The sequence below is a fragment of the Eumetopias jubatus genome, unplaced genomic scaffold (assembly GCF_037043125.1).
Source record: "Eumetopias jubatus isolate StellerSeaLion01/CBP00866 unplaced genomic scaffold, mEumJub1_p1.0 scaffold_2, whole genome shotgun sequence".
NCBI classification, from domain to species: Eukaryota; Metazoa; Chordata; class Mammalia; order Carnivora; family Otariidae; genus Eumetopias; species Eumetopias jubatus.
Window position 1 is genome coordinate 16240763 of NW_028274808.1, and position 19233 is coordinate 16259995.

Genomic DNA, 19233 nt, shown 5'->3' on the forward strand with positions numbered 1-19233 from the left:
ACTCTCCTGCTCCCTGACCCCCCTCCAACCTCACTGCTGGTCCCCTTGCCGATCCCTAAACCTGCGGTCCCCTTCCAGCCTCGGCACCTGTGCATGGGCAGCTCCTCAGCTCGGCATGCTTGTCTTCTGGGATCCACCCGACTCTCTCCCCCGTCTCCTTCAAGTCTGCTCAAATGTCGTCTTTGCAGGAGGCCTTCCCTGACCACCCTGTAATCTAGGGGGCCATCCCACTCCTGGCCCCCTCACTTGCTCGCTTTTTCGGTAGAGCTCACCACCTCCAACCCCCATACTGTCCCTGTCTCCCCTCTAGTATGCAAGCTGCGTGAGGGCAAGGACTTTGATCTGTTGTGTTCTCTGTGGGGTCCCAGGGCCCGCGTACGGTGTCTGGCCCATAGGAAGTGCTGCGTAAATACTTTCTGAGTGTGTGAAAGCTTTGACTTGCTCCCTTGTTTTTTGTCTCTGCTTTCCTCTGCCTCCAAACTGTCACCTCTCTCTGAGACCTGCTCAAGTCCCACTCCCAACCAGAAGTGGTTCGTCTGCCAAGCCGACAGGATCGTCTCCAGCTGCCTGCTTTTCGTCTGAGGAAGTCGAAAGGTTAAGTGAATTGTCCAAAGTCAAAGAGCCAGGACTTGAACTTGGATCTTTTGTTGACTCCCATCCCAGACTCTTCCCCATAGCCCCAAGTTTCTCCGGGGGACAGCTCCCATCCTCACCTGGATCTGGATTTCTCTGCTGGTATGTAGCACGGCTCCCTCCGGTTCATTTGAGCAATACTGCATCCTGATTCTGCCACTAGTTAGACATGTGGCTTTGGCCAAGTTACTTGACTTCTCTCTGTCTTGGACTTCCCATTCCTTAAGGGGAATATTTGCCTTACAAGATGTTCCAAAAGATTAACCAAGATGGGAAAGCACAGACCCTCCCCTAGTGTGAGGCTAGTGCCTGGTTGTTTCCTTCCCTTTTGCTGGCTTCTGAGGAAAAAGTAATAAAAAAAAAAATTACATTTCTCAAGTCTCCTTGTCTTCATCTCCGTGGCTAAACTCCTAGCAGACACTAAAGAAATACTTAGGGAGTAAAGGCAAATTTAAAGCATAGGTGAGGGGCGCCTGGGTGGCTCAGTCGGTTCAGCATCTGCCTTCGGCTCAGGTCGTGAATCCTGGGGACCTGGGATTGAGGGGTCCTGGGATTGAGCCCTGAGGCCTCAGCATCAGCATCCCGCTCCCTGCTCAGCATGGAGCCTGCTTCTCCCTCTGCCCCTCCCCTCCACTCATGCTAGCTAGAGATCCTGCTATTCCCACTCAAAGAAAGAAACTGGCATGGATTGTAACCATTGAGGCAGACTTTCCAGAGACAAAGAATGAAAAATGCATGAGTGTGTATGTTGTAGGAATGATGGCACCAGCACTGAGAGAAGTACTCTCGCCCAAAGTGGATGAATAGTACCCCCGTCCCCCCGCACCCCCGCCCCAGCCTTCTGCCCTCACATGTTCTTGGGAATAGTTCATCACCAGCCAAGTCTGCGTCCGCCATGGGCCACCCACCTGGACTCAGGTGAGAGGCTACACAATGGCCTCCAGAGATACCCCTGTTGCAATTCCCAGAACTTGTCGATGTCACTTCCTACAGCAGAGGGGACTTTGCAGGCGTTTAGGTGAAGGGTTTTGAGGTGGGGAGATTATCCTGGATTGGCAGGGGGCTACATGCAATCACAAGGGTCCTTCCAAGAGGAAGACAGAGGGAAATTTGGCTCCAAGGGGGAGAAGGCTCTGTGCTAACAGAAGATACAGGAAGAAGCCTCAAGTCACGGAGGACACGTGGCCACCAGAAGCTGGAACAGGCAAGGAAACAGATTCTCCCTGGAGCATCCAGAAGGAACCAGGCTGTCCGCATCTCACGTAGGCAGGGGAAACCGATTCTGGACTTCTGATCTCTAGAACTCTAAGGGAATGAACTTGTGTTGTTTGAAGCCACTACACTTACGGTGATTTATTCCAGCAGCACTAGAAAATCAACACATCCACTTTGATGAGGACATCCCGGTTCGCTGTGGAAAGGCTGTGCTGCCCAGATGAGGTGAGCGCTAAGGACGGCCCGCCGGGTGGTGTGACAGGTCAGGTGTGTGGCTCAGTCACCCCACACGGCTGGCAAACACCCAGAGCTCTCCTCCGAGCATCGCCCCCTGACACGGCTTCATGGGGAAGGCACTGAGCTTCCCTGTTCTGAGATAAGGACATCCTGGCCTCCTGCGGAGTTGGTAATTTGTCCCTCTTGCAAGAAGTAGCCAGTGATGGATCTGTGACACCACACCTTCCCCGTGCTGCCTTCAGTGATGGTTTTCCTTGGCAGAATCACAGTTTAGCCCCCGGGCAAAATTCAAGTCTAGCAAGTTAGGTCTGCCTGGAACGAGCTACACTTGCTTATGAAGCGTTTCAACATTTCCAGTCTGTATTTGCTCCCACACACTCTGGAACGCTTTTTGACACTCTGATCGCTCCCGCATGGCCGGCACAGGGGCTTCATCAGGGAGCAGCCCCCAGATCAAATCTGAGGCCTGGGAAATTATCTCAGCTGGAACTATCGAAGCGCAACGCGAGTCAGAACAAATTTCCTACAGGTCAAGGCCGCTGAAAGCTTAGCTGCTAGTTGGTTCACTGAAGAGTGGGTCTGGGGCAACATTTCACTAAGTGGCGGAAGTCCGCTCCAGGATACCACTGCTGTAGGCTGCCCGGCTTCACTGTGACTTCCCGAAGTGGGTGCTGGAGGGGAGGGCACGGTGGCTGAGGGGACCCTCTGTGAGGCCACCCCGCTACCAAACCAACCGAGCCACAGCTTGAGTGCTCCCAGCACCACGCAAGCCCACAGCACTGTAAACGGGTTCGAACGACATGTGAAAAGTCACCCGGACCCCCCAGCTTTAGTCCCCTCACCAGAAGGGAGACGTGACAAAGGGTAAAGAGCGTGGGATGGGACGCTGCCGCCATCACCCGTGGGACACCATTTCATCCTGGTTTTTGCTCCTTTTTCAGGATGGACGCATGCACAAGACCTGACAGGCTGTGCAGGGATAAGGGACCCACCTGCCAAGGGACCCTGGCGCTGGGCCCGGGTGCCTGAGGGTGGTGAGCCGTACAACTGACACCTCTTAACTCAGCAGCCCGAGCCTTGGTTTTCGAAGCCCTGGAACGCTCTTCCCATCAAAACAGATCTGCCCGAGTCTCCTGTGACATCCTTGGTCCCTAGAGGGCAACGAAGAGAGACTATTACAGAGCCAGGCTGCCCGGGGTTGAATTCTAGCTGTACCATTTATTAGCTGTGTGACCGTGGCCAGCTACTTAAACATCTCTGCCTCAGTTTCCATTTCTGTGAAAACAGGGTAAAAGAAAAAAAAAAAAACCACCACTACCTACCTCACAGCCTGTGGTGACCATGAGACAGGTGAGTCTGTGTTCATGTCCCAGCAGCTCCTGGAAAGAAAATATTCAATAAAGGCTGGCTATTAGTTTATTATTGAAGACAAGCAAAGGAGTCACATAAAAGGTCACTCACCGAATGACCTATAATCTTTATATTATGATCAGAAAGGCTAGTTGTTGTAGTGAACGATCGCCAGGTTTTGTCGATTTAATACAGTAGAACTTTACCTCTTGCCCGGGGAAATCTAAATGAAAGGCAGGCAGCTCTCCAAGGGACACCTCCAGGAACCAAGCTTCCTTCCATCTCCTGGCTCCACATCCTCCACACTGGGCCCCAAGGTTGCCTTGGGGCTTGTCTCCATTGGAGCCAGTCAAAGAGGGACGTGGAAAGAGTAGCAGGGTAAGTTTTGTGAGCCAGGCCCACAGGTGGGACCTCTCAAGTGACCCAGAGTCTTTTGGCCAGAACCCAGCCTATACACCCACCTGCAAGGGAGGCTGGCCAGTTAACACCTAGCATTCCCTGCCACCCCCCCCCATCAAAAGATTTAATAGGATAGGATGACATTGCCTTCAAAAAATCCCACCTGAATTAGGTTTTGGTTTCTAGTTGAGTTTTAGTTTCTCCCCAGCCATGGCCCACTCAAAATTCAATATATTCCAGGGATTTCTGGATGTAGATATGCTCTGGGGAACGAGAATCCCCTATATATCTCAAATTACAAATGTGGACGCTTTCTCAAGTGTCCAGGATTTTATAAACAACAAGTTGGATTTTCTCTCTTGCAATCACACATTTTCAGTTTAATCCATCACCTTTTGATATCCCCAGATTCGTAGATTTGTTAAAATAGGTCATCAAATGAGTAGCTGGTTTCTATTTTGTGCAAAAGAAAGAAAAAGACTTTCAGAATCTAAAATGTGAAACATGCAAGAAATTGACATTCAGCGAGCAGGCTACAAAGTGGCTGCTGTGGAACCTCTATTTTTTAAATTACAGCAAAAGTTCTTAATTATCACCAGAACTATAAAACAGACTTAAAAGCTGGTAAAACTCTCAAAAGCACCACAATTCATCCTTGACTCTTCACTATATTTTTTTGTATATTTATAAATGCTTAAATTTTTAAAAATGGTAACGTTTTGGTTTCTAACGGAGCAATAAGGATATATTGATTTGGTCTTGGTTTGCAGAAAGCTTCCACATGAATGGGTAAAACCTTTCAGAGTGGTGATGACCAAAGGTATTACTACAAAAGATGGTCTGTCTGATGAATGCCTCAGATTTAATATATCCACACCATTAGGTACAAAAGTGTGAATGAAGAAGTAAAATGGTCAGATAATTTTTTTAAAAGTTGAAATATGGGTAGAATAAAAAATAAGCCAGGAAGCAACAGGAAAAACTATATACCAAAATTTGTCTATTACTGGCTAGAAATTAACAGTGAATTTTATAGAGTATTTAAGAAATTTGAAGAACGGTCCTAAAACTGCTTGAGAAAAGTTAGTCAAACCAAAATCTAACAGAAAAGTTTCCATATAAAACCCCGAAATTGGGGGTTCCTAGTGATAAAATATGCTTTACCAGATCCTAAATATATTTATTCATAAGAGGGCTATAATGACCTATGATTGTTAGCTTTCTGGAAATTGAATCTTACTTCAATAGTGTTAGGCTGCAAACCAGTTAACTAAATCTTTCCAGAGAACTGTTTGCTATTAAAAAAACAACTCTTTGCTGTTAAAGTCATTCCCATTCAATACGAATGACAAATTTAGTAAATCAGCAAATGTGGTAAATTCAATGAATTCATCATTAGGCAAGTTTTATTTCCACAGAATCAAATTTTGGCAAATCAATTTTCAATGCATTTACCTAAAATGAACCCACATCTGCTCCAACCCTTCGCAATTGAAAGGCACCTGATTCCAGCGGGGTGGGGGGTGGGGGAACCAGTCATATTTTGTATGAACTGACCGTAACTTACAAACAATTAATTTGTCCCAGTTTCAGCCTTGAGCTCTCCTGCTTAGTTTACAAATGCCTCCTTTAAAGGGAGGGGATCGTGGCTGAACCTAACAAAATGCAAACGGGACACTGATGCCAAGGAGGCCAAAAATGAGCCCATGTGTCACCCTTATCAGAAGCAGCATGTAGCCTCAGACATTTCCTGCCTTCATTAGCTTCCCAGGACTGCTGTAATGAATTACCATAACCTGGGTAAGACAACAGAAATGTATTCTTTCATAGTTCTGGAGGCTAGAAGTCCAAAGTCCAGATGTCAGCAGGGCTGGGCTCTAATCTGTCCTGTGCCTTTCTCTTGGCTTCTAGTCCTGCCGGCAGTCCTTGGCATGACTTGGCTCGAGGTTGCATAACACTAATCTCTGCCTGTGTTACATGGTGTCCTCTCTGTGTCCTTACATCATCTTCTTTATATAATTATATATATATATATATATATAATTTTAGATTTATTTATATCAGAGAGAGAGAGCAGGGGGGAGCGACAGAGGGAGAGAGAATCCTCAGGCAGACTCCCCACTGAGCAGGGAGCCTGAGGAGGGGCTCAATCTCACAACCCTGAAATCATGACCTGAGCCGAAACCAAGGGTCGGATGCTTAATCAACTGAGCCACCCAGATGCCCCATCATCTTATAAGACAATAGTCATGGGATTAAGGGCCCTCATCTTAACTGATTACATCTGCAATGACTATATTTCCAAATAACGTTAAGATTTAGGGTTTAGGACTTGAAAAAATCTTTTTGGAGGACACAATTCAACCCTTAACACCGCCTTTGCCCTCACTTCCCAAACACTGATGGTCAATGACCGCTATTTTAAGCAATTACTCTCATGCCCTTTGTCATTTCTGTTTTTCTAATTTGTTTGAACAATAATTTTAAACGATAAGTCATACATACCCGTACACTTGACTGATACAAAAACAGCTTTGGCTGAATTAAAATTTGTAAAATCTCTTGCCAAAATCCTGGCTAAAATAGAACATACAATTTTCTCCTTTTCTCCTTTTATTTTTTTCTGCAATAGCTTCACTTGCCCTCGCAACTTGCAGCTCATATTTTCTAGAACAATTCCAATTTAGTGTCATTTTATCCTTTTTCAGTAAAATTAGTATAGAGATCACTTAAAAGCAATATAACTGTCATGTTTCTTAAGGCTTGTTGAGCAAATAAATTCACAAGTAAAAATAATCTACATCAAGAGTCCCAATTTGAAGATCAGAAAATTTGTCACTAACTGATGATTAAAAATAAGAGTCTGGTAGAGACTGGGTGGCGCAGTCAGTCAAGCATCCGACTCTTGGTTTCGGCTTAGGTTGTGACCTCACGGTCGTGAGATCAAGGTCTGCGTCAGGCTCTGAGCTCAGCATGGAGTCGGCTTGGGGTTCTTCCCCCTTCCCTTTGCTCCTCCTCCCCCCACTCACACGTTCCCTCTCATAAATAAATAAATAAATAAATAAATAAATAAATAAATTCTTCCAAAAAACTAAGATTCTGGTGAAACCTGGGGCAGGAGGGTATGTAGGAGGACACTGACTTCTAGAGAAAAGTCCAGGATGTGAGAGTGAAAGCCAGGATGGGCCCATGGGACATCTAACTTCTTTCCCTGTGGGTGCCATACCACTGACAGGAAAGACACCATGATTTTATAATTTAGTTCTTAGTGGAAAATGTCCCTCCTCCTATTCTTCCTGGTAATTAAGGATCTGAGGAAGGAACTTGAAACCAAGACTAGAACAGGAAATAGCACAAGAGTTAACGCTGGCTAACAAAAGGCCCAATCAGCTGAGAAGAAGCCAGCAAGAAGGGCAAAGCCAGGCCAGAAACTGTGCACAGTCCTGGTGGCAGGTTCATCTTCTGACCCACCACAAGAGCTGGGGCCTGGCCAGAGGGTTTCAGAGTCGATTTTCACAGGACAAGCTAGGATACAGAATGAGGAAAAATTCAAGATACACCATGAGAGAAGAGAGCTTTCTCTCAACAGAAAGATTGGATGGAAGAAACCTAAGTGACAAAGAAAGAAAAAGGGAGAAAAACAGATCTGTGATGTGAGATAACCATTTTGGGTCCCTATATTTGTAGCAGGAAAAGAAGGAACAGCTACCAAGGAATTTAGGGGTCAAGATAATCCAAGCAAATATCTACTGAGCACTAGCGAGGTGCCAGGAAATGTGTTGGAAACTCAGAATATGAATAGGAGCAGATGTAGTATCTGGAGTGTGTCAGACTTACAAACAAGTGATGATACTATAAGATAATTACTGTACTGGAGGTATGATGAAAGGGAAGTGAGAGAGGTATGTCACGTATCTCCTTGGTGCCTCTCAGGAGGCATGTCTGAGCAGTTTTTATGGAAGAAAAAGCATTTGCTAGAGGGACAGAGAAGGGAGGGGTGTTCTTAGTAGAGAGCATGACAACCAGGTCAGTGTTACTGGAACACAGACTGCAAGACTGAGAGCAGCTCAGCAGGGCCTCTGTGAAGGCCTTGGGCACTATGGGAGGGATTTTAGGCTTTGTCCTAGAGCCAGTTGGGAGCCATTGGGAAATTCTGGTGAGGAAAGCAACATCACCTGATTTGTGGAACAGAAAGATCTTTCTGGGAAAACGTCCAAATTCATTCTCCAAGGGCAGCATTACTCTGATACCAAAACCAGACAAAGACACCACAAAAAAACACACACAAAAAAACTGCAGGCCAATATCACTGATGAACATAGATGCAAAAATCCTCAACAAATTATTAACAAACCAAATTCAGCAATACATTAAAAGGATCATTCACTAGCCACCTGGGGGGCTGTCCAGTTAGGTGTCCAACCCTTGATTTCAGCTCAGGTCATGATCTCAGGGGTGTGAGATCGACCTCCCTGTCAGCCTCCACACTGGGCATGGAGCCTGCTTAAGATTCTCTCTCCCTGCCCCTCTGCCTCTCATCCCTACCCACACACTTGCTCTCTCTCACTGTCCTGCTCTCTCTAAAGAAAAAAAAAAAAAAAAAAGGATCATTCACCATGATCAGGTGGGACTTATTCCAGAGATTCAAGGATGGTTCAATATTTGCAAATCAGTCAATATGATACATCACATTAGCAAGTAAAAACCATATGATCATCTCAATAGATGCAGAAAAAGCATTTGATGAAATACAACATCAATTCATGATAAACTCTCAACAAAGTGGGTTTGGAGGGAACATACCTCAACATAACAAAAAGGTCATATATGAAAAACCCACAGCTAACATCATACTCAATGGTGAAAAACTGAAAGCTTTTCCTCTAATATCAGGAACAAGACAAAGATGTCCACTCTGACCACTTTTACTCAACATAGCACTAGAAGTCTTAGCCAGAGCAATCATACAAGAAAAAAAAAAAAGGCATCCAAATTGGTAAGGAAAAAGTAAAACTGTCTTTATTTGCAGATGACATGATATTATACATCTCCACCAAAAAACTATTAGAACTGATAAATGAATTCAGTAAAGTTGCAGGATACAAAATTAATACCCAGAAATTGGTAGCATTTCTATACACCAATAATGAAGTAGCATAAAAACAAATTAGGAAAATAATCCCATTTACAATTGCACCAAAAAGAATAAAATACCTAGGAATAAGTTTAGAGAAGGAGGTGAAAGACCTGGGCTCTGAAAGTTATAAAACACTGAGGAAGGAAATTCAAGATGATACAAACAAATGGAGAGATATACCATGCTCATGGATTGGAAGAATTCATATTGTTAAAATATCCCTACTACCCAAAGCAATCTATAGGTTCAATGCAATTCCTATCAAAATACCAATAGCATTTTTCACAGAACTAGAAAGAATAATCCTAAAATTTGTATAGAACCACAAAAGACCTCAAATAGCCAAATCTGTATGGTGACAGACGGTGACTACACTCATCATAGTGAGCACTGAGTTATGTATAGAGTTGTCAATTCACTATGATGCTCTTGAGAGAGAAGAACAAAGCTGGAAGTATCACAGTCCCAAATTTCAAGACATACTACAACACTGTGAAATCAAAACAATATAGAACTGACACAAAAATTGATATAGCTCAAGGGATCAGGATAGAGAGCCCAGAAACAAACCTATGCATATACAGTCAATTAATCTATGAAAAAGGAAGCAAGACTATAAGATGGGGAAAATACAGTCTGTTCAATACATGGTGCTGGGAAAACTGGACAGCTGCATGCAAAAGAATGACCACTTTCTCACACCATCCACAAAAATAAACTCAAAATGGATTAAAGACCTAAATGTGAAACCTGAAACCACAAATTCCTCAAAGAAAACATAGGCAGTAATCTCTTGGACATTGGCCTTAGCAAAATACTTATGGATAGGGTCTCCTTATACAAGGGAAACAGAAGCAAAAATAAACTGTTGGGCCTACACCAAAATAAAAAGCTTTTGCACAGCAAAAGAAATTATCAACAAAACTAAAAGGCAACTTACCGAATGGGAGAGGATACTTGCAAATAATATATCTCGTAAGAGGTTAATGTCCAAACTATGTAAAGAACTCATACAACCCAACACCAAAGAAACACAACAATCTAATTAAAAAAGGTGCAGAGGACGCGAATAGACATTTTTGCAAAGAAAACATACAGATGGCCAACAGACACATGAAAAGATACTCAACATCACTCATCATCAGGGAAATGCAGATCAAAACCACAGTGAGCTATCACTTTACTTTAGACAGAATGGCCAGTATCAGAAAGAGAAGAAACAGGGGCGCCTGGGTGGCTCAGTTGGTTAAGCGTCCGCCCTCAGCTCAGGTCATGATCCCAGGGTCCTGGGATCGAGTCCCCCATCGGGCTCCTTGCTCAGTGGGGAGTCTGCTTCTCCCTCTGCCTGCCACTCCCCCTGCATGTGCGTTCTCTCTCTCTCTCTCTTTCTCTGATAAATAAATAAATAAAATCTTTAAAAAAGAAGAAGAAGAAACAAGTGTTGGTGAGTATGGAGAGAAAAAGGAACCCTCATGCACTGTTTTTGGGATACACACACACACACACACACACACACACACACAATGGAATATCAGTCATAAAAAATGAAATCTTGCATCTGCAACAACTTGGATGAACCTGAAGGGTATTATGCTAAGTGAAATAAAACACTTGTTGGAATCTAAAAAACAAACAAAAATAAACCGACCCTTAAATCCGGAGAACAAACCGGTGGTTGCCAGAGGGGAAGTGGGTAAGAGGGTGGATGACGTAGGTGACGGAGATTAAGAGGTACAAACTTCCAGTTATGAAATACAATCACGGAGATGAGAAGTACAGCACAGGGAATACAGTCATTAATACTATACTAACACGGTATGGTGACAGACGGTGACTACGCTTACCGCGGTGAGCACGGAGTTATGTACAGAATTGCCAGATCACTATGTTGTACTCCTGAAACTCATACACCATTGTATGTCAACTGTACTTCAAGAATAATTTTTTTTAGACATCTTTCTAGACCCTTTTTGGAGGTTGGCATGGAGGGAGAGAGAATGGAAGCAGAGATGCTTAAAATAAGGCCCATTTCATCTGAACAAGGTTTTGGCAGTGGGATGGGGGGTGGAGGGGCCGGGGGGAGTGGTGAGGGGTGGTTAAAGGGCAGAGGTGAGTAGATTTAAGGAAAATCATGAACAGTGCTTGGGAAGTGGGGAAAGGAAGCCCTGCAGCAATGCTCTGAACTGTTTGGGCAGCTATGTGTGGTAACAGTTCCCTGACACAAGAAACAGAGGTCAGGAATCCTGGAATGCATCCATCCATGCGTGTTGAGGATGGGTCCAGTCCTGAAATGCCGAGTGTAACTGATCTGCCCAAGCGACATCTAGATGGAGAGACACATCGGGGTTCAGGAGAAAAGTCTCTAGAGAAAAGAGAGAGAGATTTTAGCTTAATGAACCTGTGCGTACAGTTGAAAACATGGTTGTGAGTGAAATCACTCAAGCCGAGTAAGAAGGGTAAGGAAGAAACCTACATAGCAGGGCAGAGAAGCCAGGGAACATTCATATTTAAAGGACTGGCAGAGGTAAAAAGAAAAATCCACAGAGGAGATTGAGGAGAGTTCAGAAATCATAGGAAGACCGGGAGAGCAGTGTCACAAAAACCAAGTGAGGAAGGAGCTTCGAGAAGGAGGGTGTCACCTGCACCAAATGCCAAAAGAAGTCAAACGCCCGTCGGATTGGAGCACAAAGACGCACAGGACAGTTTGACTGGGGCAGTGAATAAGGAAGCTGAGTTTCGGGGGATGGGGGCTGGTTGCGAGGGAAAAGGAAGAAGAGACAGTGAGTGGAGCCCATTCTTGTTAGATGCTTGGCTAAGAATCGGAGAGAAAGAGCTAGAAAGGAAAACAGAGGCAGGAGAGTTTTTATATTGTTGTTGTTTGTTTCAGGCCATGGTCATTTTGAGTAGGTTTATATGCTAAGGGGAACGAGCTAGGGGATGGAGATGGATGACACGGCAAAAGAAGGGGTGAGCCACGGAGCAAGTTCCTAGGGGCAGGAAGCGGATGGGATCCAGAAAACAGGGGCCAGGCGAGAGGCAGGGGAGGAGAAGGAAGAGGGGCCCTTCTTGCAGGGGTGGGGAGAGGGTAAAAAGGAATGCAACTCAGGAGGGGTGTGGGTAGAGAGGAGGGGCAGAGGGTTCACCTTAGCAGTAACTACTTTCTTTGTGAAGGCACCAAGACATCTCCAGAGAAGAGGGTTGAGCAGGTCTGGAATTATGACCCAGGAGACCAGGACACGGGTGGGAGCACAGCTAAGCGGCCCTCGGGGTACATTCGGGGCTGGGCGTCCTCAAAGTGGGGGGGTGGGGGAGGACACCCATTCATGCCGCTCTGCGAGTAATCCACATGATTCAGGAGCCCAGCTTAACAGAAGAGAGATGTAAAGCCGAATTGACTCCATGCTTGTCGGTCTGCCAAAGGCAAGGGGCCAGGTGCTGGGAGAGCCGGTAAGAGAGGACTTGAATGATGTAGCAGGGGAAACAAGTGGGGATAAGCAGGGGCTTGTCATGCCCGGAGAATGTAGGGGAGACCAGAACAATGAAGAGAATGGGATGGGTAGCAGGGCTTTTCTTCACAACATTTGCCGCAGCATTAACAACATTAACACGACATTAACAATGAAGTCCTTATTTGCTTGTTGTTCTCCTGCAGCCGGTATGGCTTCTAAGCGAGGAGGGGCCGTGTCTCTTTGGCCTGCCCTCCACCACATCTCAGAGCCTTGCAGAGTCCCTAGAGCATAGCAGGTGCTCTTTAAATCTTTTGTGGAATGTGGAAGGAGAGAGCTGGGAGGTCTAGGAGAGACTGGATAAGGGTCAGAGAGGCACTTGGACTCTCTCGCAGGTGGAATATTCCCCAGGGATAACGGGACCCAAGGTGGAGCAGCTTCAGCTGAGGCTGAAGCAGAGTGGAGAGAGAGAACCAAGGAGGTAAAGAGGTGAACACACACACGCACGGAGCCTCTGGGTCACAGTTACGGTGGTCTGGAAGTGGAACTGTGGAGCTAAGAGAAGGTGGTCCCCTCGTGGCCCCGCGGTATGGGGGTTGTGGGACAGAAGAGAATGGGCAACTCAACAGGAGGTGGTGTCTTTGGACAAGAGCAAGTGTGACGTGCAGTGGAAAAGGGCAGAATGGAAAATGGTGGTGGGAAAGTCAATAGGGCCACAGTGAGCTACTGGGAGGCACAGAGCAGAAGGGAGAAGGGGGAATGAAGGGGTGGAGGTGATGGGAGATGAAGGGGATGACGAGCCAAAAGTGACTCGGCTCACATTGCTGACCCGAGCTCTGTCCAGAAGGGAGCTGAGTGTTGAGACTGACGGGGGAGGCTTGAACAGCTGCTTGCATCTGGTTCTCGTACTGGCTAAAACCAGGAGCAATCGATGGGCGTGGCCAGCCAGGCCAAGGGGATCACCGTGAAGACAAAGATTCTGTTCGCGGGCACATCTCAATTTTAGGCAGAAATTAACTGAAAATCAGTGGGGACACAACTGTTTCATCTTTTCAAAATTCCTCTGCAAATACTTTTCCTTCCAGACGAGTGTTCTGCTTCAGATCCGCCTTTGCTATCAGCACATAAATAATCAAGGTTATGGTCTCACTGGTCCAATCACTGCAAACATCTGGGTAAAAAGGCGGGCATCACAGAATTATTTTTATTAAGCCTGTGACCCAGTTGGTCGTAAGCATTTTATTCTCATGATTATTCCTTGATTCTAATTGCAGATTATTTTTATTATTTCTAGTTTGAGTCTAAGGATTTGTTGTTGTTGTTTTTTAACCAAAGAACCAGCTTTTGGATTTGGCACCACATTTTCCTGAATGAATTTCTGCCTTTTAACTGTGTTTCGTTTCTTACTTCTGCTTTTCCTTGGCTTCTTTTCTTGTTCTCTACTGTTCAATTTTTTGAGTTGAATATTTAATTCACTCCTTTCTCTTTTTTTGATTGATTGAGGTATTTAGACTACAAATTTTCTCATGAGCTCTGCTTTATCTGTATTCTGTATGTTTCATTATTGCTGATTCCTAGAAATTTTACAATTTTGATTTCTATATCTCCTTTATGCCAAGAACATTTAATAAAGTACTTTTAAAATTCTTTTGTGAAAAATTCCAAACATACCCAGAAGTAGAGAGAATAGTGTAATGAATTCTTATGTACCTGTCACCCAGCTTCAACAATGTCAATATCTGACCAATCTTGGCTTGTCCTAACCCCAACCCCAGACATCTTATCAATTCCTCTTCAAATATTTCAATATGTAAATAGAGAGATTTTTAATCTCCTGGTGGAAGGGACATTTTGTTTCTGGATCATTAACATCTGATTTTATTGCATGATGATCACTGACTATTTTCTGTACTGTTTATGTTCTTGGAATATCTGTAATTCACAAATATCACACAGGTACTTAGGAAGAAGGGATATTCTCTATTTCCAAGATAAGAGTTCAATCTCCGAGATAAAGAAGATGTAGTGGAATATTATGCAGCCATCAAAAAATGAAATCTAGCCATTTGCAATGACGTGGATGGAACTAGAGGGTGTTATGCGAAGCGAAATAAGTCAATCAGAGAAAGACAAGTATCATGTGATCTCACTGATGTGAGGAATTTGAGAAACAAGACAGAGGACTGTAGGGGAAGGGAGGGAAAAATGAAACAAGACAAAACCAGAGAGGGAGACAAACCATAAGAGACTCTTAATCTCAGGAAACCAACTGAGGGTTGCTGGAGCGGAGGGGGGGTGGGAGGGATGGGGTGGCTGGGTGATGGACACTGGGGAGGGTGTGTGCTATGGTGAGCGCTGTGAATTGTTTAAGGCTGATGAATCACAGATCTGTACCCCTGAAACAAATAATACATTATATGTTAATAAAAAAATTAAATTTAATTAAATTTAAATTTAAATTTAAAAAAAAGAGTTCCATCTCCAATCAGCTCTGCGTGACTTTATGTCACGGACTAGAAGTACTGTACTAAACGTAGACTTTTCTTGATATTGCTTGTAATTCCTACTTTACAAACGGAACTGCTAGAGTATTCAGTTTACAAATCCCCCTTGCTATTTTATCTTTTTATAATTACACCTATTAGTATGATAAAGTGCCTTTTGGGAAGGGGGAGGGCCTGAATTCCGTTGCATCTGATACTAAGACTGAGCTCTCCAATTTCTTTCTATCTGCATTTGCTTATTACACGGTGGTCTGTCCTTGGTTTTCAGTTTGATCACGCAGTTCTTCCAAACCCCTTAGGCCTTATCGTATTAGGGCCTAAGCAGTCCCATCAGTCACGGTTGTTAGTTGCAAGCAACAGACTCCACTAGAGCGTTTAAACGGAAAATAAATTTGTCAAAGGATATTAGGTAGCTTACAGTGTTTCCAGGAGAGGCAGACAACTGGCCTGGGGCGGGGGCTCTGCAGGCAGGAGCAACATCCACTCACCCCCCCAGGCCTTCTCTCCGGCATGACCCCATCCCACCGGGGCACCGAGGCTACAGCTCCCACCGCGACACTGAGCACTGGAGGACTGTATCAGGATCTTGGCTGTTGCTGTTCTGAACGCTGTGTCTTCCCGCCATCACACACCACCCTTTCCCGAGACTCCCTACAGCTCACTTTGCTTAGATTGCCTTCTTCCAAATAAAAGTCTGACTGGCAGAATCTAGGTCAGTTCTTGTGCCCTGACTTCAAGGGTAACTGGGACCTTGAATTTTGGGTTCCACCTCCAGGAGAAGAATTCATAATACGGAGATTGCCCCCACACACAGGAGGCCATATTTGCCACAAATATGATAAATACCTTTTACAACAGTGTCATAGAAGAAATTCACGTATAGGAATTTATTCCTAACTAAAACTAGTTCAAGAATCTATAACCAAAGGGACACCTGGGTGGCTCAGTTGTTAAGTGTCATGATCCGGGAGTCCCGGGACTGAGCCCTGCATCGGGCTCCCTGCTCCGCGGGGAGTCTGCTTCTCCCTCTGCCACTGCCCCCACTGCGCTCTCTCTCTCTCTCAAATAAATAAATAAAATCTTAAAAAAAAAAACTATAACCAGATATTCTCCTGATACCATGTTGGATGTAGTTTTTTTTTTTTTAGAGAGATTTTATTTATTTATTTGACAGAGAGAGACACAGCGAGAGAGGGAACACAAGCAGGGGGAGTGGGAGAGGGAGAAGCAGGCTCCCCGCTGAGCAGGGAGCCCGATGCGGGGCTCGATCCCAGGACCCTGGGGTCATGACCTGAGCCGAAGGCAGACGCTTAACGACTGAGCCACCCAGGCGCCTCAGATGTAGTTGTTTTTTGAATGCATGCAACATGTTCTCTAAAAATGTTCCTAGCTTTACCAAAAAATAATGTGCAATCATAAGCTTTGCCTTTCCTTTCTGGCTTCTCTTAGGATCACTTCCTCCTTGTTTCTGTATCTGAAGTTCTACACTAGGTTTACACCTTCTTACCCCGGATACTAGAATCTTCTCTGATGGCTCTCAGCGTTTTCTTTTCCTTTCTCCCCACTATCCTACATCCTGTCCATTCTCAACTCCAGCATGATGTTTCGGCGGCTTGCAGTCAGGGTCCAAGCTTTGTATAATCTCATGGCTCTTCCTCATCTGGCAAACACATGCTGGGTAACAACGCCCTGCTAGGCAATGTGCTTGGTTTGGGGGTACAAGGATGAGTAAAGATAAAGCCTAATCATAAGGGCCTCTCATTCTAGTGGGGAAGCAGACAACCACGTAGAAAAATACAACATAACCCAAGGCACTGCCACTGTGGCACACGGGAAGAATACCGAAACCAGCCTGGTGGTCAGAGGGCATCTAGGGAGGCTCCCGGAAGAGGTTCCTGAGCAGGGTGATGGAGGATAAACTGAGCTCACCCAGGAAAAGAGGGGTGCTGTAAGCCCGAGAAACTGCCTGGCCAGAGGCAGGGAGAAGCAGGTGCGAGGGTGCCTAACGCCCTGAGGACAAGCTGCAGGTGCTTCAACACCGGACTGCAGGCTGCCTGAAGTAACGCAGCAGGAGAAGACTGGTATCTTAGAGCAAGATAGGACACATTGAGGAGTTGGAATACTTTTCTTAAAGCCAATGGGAGGCAACTGAAGGCTTTTTTTTTTTTGCATTTTAGAGAGATCGCCCTAGCACGGTATACATAGAATAGACCGGAGGAGCTTGCTGCTGGCAAGCAAAAAGTCCGGAGGCTATCGCCAAAACCCAAGAGGGAACCCATGGGGCAGTAATGATGGTATCTGCAGAGGTCCTGAGAGGGGCAGCCGGGACAGGCGTCCAGATGGAACCAATGGAACTTAGCAGCTGTGGGAGCAAAGCTAGAGTCACAGACGACCCCCCCATTTCCGTGTTCCTTGGGCGACAGAATTCTAAAGCGAGGCTGAGAAGAGGTGCAAATTTAGGGAAAGAGGGTAGCGTGCTGTTTTGAGTATCCCAAGTTTGGGACAGCTGAGGAGTGATGGAACAAGAATCTGGAAGCCGGGAGATGCCTGATGAGCAGGACTTCTCAACCTTGGGCGCACACTGCCAACACCTGGAAAGCTTTGAAAAATACTGATGCCTGGGCCCTGGGCCCAGAGCTTCTGATGTAATAACAGCCCTGGGGCGCGATTAAAGCAGCACAGGTGATTCCGATGGGCAGCGAGGGTTGAGACCTTCTGGCACAGAGAGGAGGGTGCGGGGCCTGCAGGGTGGCCCTCCCCTCGCTACCCCTTATGAGCCCGGTGACCGTGGGCAGGTCATTAGTCTTTCCCCTCCTGAGTTTCCTCCTCCAGAAAATGAAGATTGTCACACTTCCAAGAATTGAAACTATTAAATCAAATAATACGTGTAAAGTGCCTAATCCCGTTCCCCGGACATACGACAGCCCAGACGGGGATTCACGGCAGGCCCGAGTCTGGGGAAGGGCAGAACTCTCGGCCAGTGCTCCTGAAGAGATCGGGGCTTTCTGTGTGCTGGGAAGAGAGAGGAGGAATCTCCCCAGCCTGTGACGGACAGACAGAAGGACACCCGCTGTGTGCTCACAATCTGGTGGCTCACGCCACAGTCTTTGGGACTTACCGCAAGACACGGGAAGCAGCCAGAAGCCTCCCCACTTGAAGCAGGGCACCGGCGGCCAGGACCCCATTAGGGTACGACCCTGGAAGCGCGACACATCCATGCCCTCGCGTGGGCGCTGGGCAGATTTGCTGGAAGCACCGCTGTGTGCCAGGCAGGTGTCCAAGTTCATTCTGTAACCAACATGACGGAGACCCTACTGTGTGCCAGAGGCCACGCTAAGTTCTGGGGAAATCATAATAAACCCGGAAAAGATGGTCTGGAGCCCTGCAGCCAACAGGCCCTTCTCGACACCTGTCTCGTCTGTCCCCACCCCGACATCCCCCAGCCACTGCCATCGACATCCTGTCATTTCTCTTCCGGGTTTCGGCAAGAGCCCCTCACTCTTTGGCCCATCACCGGTAGCAAGCTCCTCCAGTTCACTCGACATGCAGATTACAGGTTATTTATCAAATAATCACTCAACAACTGTTAAATAACTGTGCGATTACATGTCACAACACAAGTACACGAGGCCGGCACGATATATTAGGGGCTTCCCTGAGGATGTGCCCACCTCTCCGGCTTGCCCACCCTCCCCGTGGCTCCTCCGTGCCCTGCTGCACAGCCTCCCTCAGCCTTGACCACACGGCCGCCTGGGCCCCCACCTGCGCCACTCGACCCCCGCCAACCCCAACCCACGTCCTCCTCGGGGTCTCTCCTGCCCGCACCCTGCCCCCAACCCCCACTGTCCACCATCGCGGGGCTATCATCAGACCTCTGATTCCTCACTGCGAGGGACACTGCAGAGAGCCGAGCCTCCGGGTCTGTTTCCCACTGTACCCAGCAGCTAACATGATTCCGAGAGTATGGGTCAGGGTTCAGAGAAACAGAACCAATAGGGGTGTGTGTGTGTGTGTGTGTGTGTGTGTGTGTGTGTGTGTGTGTGTGTTTGTAAGACTTTGGCACGTACAATCATGGAGGCTGACAAGTCCCAGCCTGGCGAGGAGTGGAGAGCTGGAGCCAGAGCCCAGGTCTCGTGGCAGGAGGGCTCTGCCAGGAGCCATGCCCAAACACTGCAGGGAGGGCTGGCTGGGAAGTCATAAAAGGCCCCTTACTTCCCTGCAACCTGCACTTCAGAGACACCATGTCCCACTCCAGCAGGCAGAAGAAACCCCACTGATGCTGGAAGGCAAAGCATTCAGAAGGGTTCCAAGC